This window comes from Pteropus vampyrus, unplaced genomic scaffold (genome assembly GCF_000151845.1).
Source record: "Pteropus vampyrus isolate Shadow unplaced genomic scaffold, Pvam_2.0 Scaffold25, whole genome shotgun sequence".
NCBI classification, from domain to species: Eukaryota; Metazoa; Chordata; class Mammalia; order Chiroptera; family Pteropodidae; genus Pteropus; species Pteropus vampyrus.
Window position 1 is genome coordinate 1,903,830 of NW_011888806.1, and position 2,058 is coordinate 1,905,887.

Here is a 2,058-nt window from a genome sequence, read left to right on the forward strand (position 1 = left end):
AATGTATGAGAGTTCCCTTTTCTCCACATCCTCACAAACACTTGTTGTTCTTTGTTTTATTGATGATAGTCATTCTGACAGGTGTCAGGTGATATCTCATTATGGTTTTAATTTACATTTAGTGACCTTGATTAGTGACCTAGAGCATCTTTTCATGTGTCTGTTGGCCAACTGTCTTTCCTCTTTGAAGAAGTATCTGTTCAGGTCTTCTGCCTATTTTTTAATTAGATTGTTTGTTTTATTTTTGTTGAGTTGTATGAGTTCTTTATATATTTTGGATATTAACTCCTTATCAGATGAATCATTAGCCAATATCTTCTCCCAATCAATAAGTTGTCTTTTTGTTTTGTTGATGATTTCCTTTGCTGTTCAAAAAATTTTGGTTTGATGTAGTCTCTTTTGTTTATTTTTTCTTTTGTTTCCCTTGCCCGAGGAGATATATCTGAAAAGAAATTACTGTTAGTAATATCAGAGAGTTTATTGCCTAATGTTTCTTCTAGAAATTTTATGGTTTTGATCTTACATTTAAGTCTTTAATCCACTTTGAATCTATTCTTGTATACGGTGTAAGAAGGTGGTCTAGTTTCTTTTCTTGCATGTATCTGTCCCATTTTCCCGACACCATTTATTGAAGAGACTGTCTTTACCCCATTGTACATTCTTACTTCCTTTGTCATGTATTAAGTGAAGATATAAGTTTGTATTTATTTCTGGGCTCTCTATTCTGTTCCATTGATCAATGTATCTGTTTTTATGCCAGTACCATGCTGTTTTGATCACTGTAGACTTGTAATATAATTTGATATCAGGTAGTACGATACTTCCAACTTTCTTTTTCTTCCTCAAGATTGCTATGACTATTCAGGGTCTTTTGTGGTTCTATATAAATTTTAAGATTATTTTTTCTAGCTTTATGAACTATGCCATTGGTATTTTGATAGGGATTACACTGAATCTATAGATTGCTTTGGGTAGTATGGCCATTTTAACGATGTTGATTCTTCCTATTCATGAGCATGGTATATGCTTCCATTAATTTGTATCTTCTTCAGTTTCTTTTTTTAATGACATAATTTTCTGAGAACAGGTCTTTTACCTTCTTGGTTAAAGGTATTTTATAGTTTTCAATGAAATTGTAAATGGGATTGTTTTCTTAATTTCCCTTTCCAAAAGTTCATCATTGGTATATAAAAATGGCACTGACTTCTGAATATTTATTTTGTAACCTGCTACTTTACTGAATTCATCGATCAGTTCTAACGGTTTTTTGGTGGAATTTTTAGGGTTCTCTCTATATAATATCATGTCATCAGCAAACAGTGAGAGTTTTACTTCCTCCTTTCCAATTTGGATGCCTTTTATTTCTCTTTCTTGTCTTATTGCTGTGGCTAATACTTCCAACACAATGTTAAAGAGGAGTGGTGAAAGTGAGAATCCTTGTCTTGTTCCTGATCTTAAGGAAAACACTTTTATCCTTTCCTATTGAGTATGATATTAGCTGTAGGTTTGTCATATAAAATGATCGATGCAGGGAATCACCTGAAGTCCAGCTGATCATAATACGGACTTCTGATTATATAAAGGAGCCACATCGAGGCCGGTAGGAGGGGCAAAGTTGCAAATTCAGCTAGACCCCACACCCAAAGGTGGTGGAGGTTCACCAGGAGGGAGAGCGAGACTGCAGAGGATCTCCTGAAGGAGGTGGGGTCCTGGCCTCATTCGGAGGCTCCCCAGCCCAGGGTCCCAGCCCAGGGAAGAGGAGATTCCAATAACTTGACCGTAAAACCCAGAGGGGATTCTGGCTACCTGGATGAGACGGAAGGAGACTGAACCCCTAGATGTCCCTTTGAAGGGCCTACACACAGACTCTCTGACCTGAGGACACTCACCTGGAACACCAGCGAAGTCAGAGGCTTGCGCGAAATTCGTACCAAGAAAGTCTGTATTACCTGGCACCAGAACAAGGGCTGGAAGCACAGCCACCACTGTGCCTTAGTCTGGCTCCCCTACCTGGCAATCTAAAGACTACACCTGCTTGATTGTGCAGACCCCTCCCAC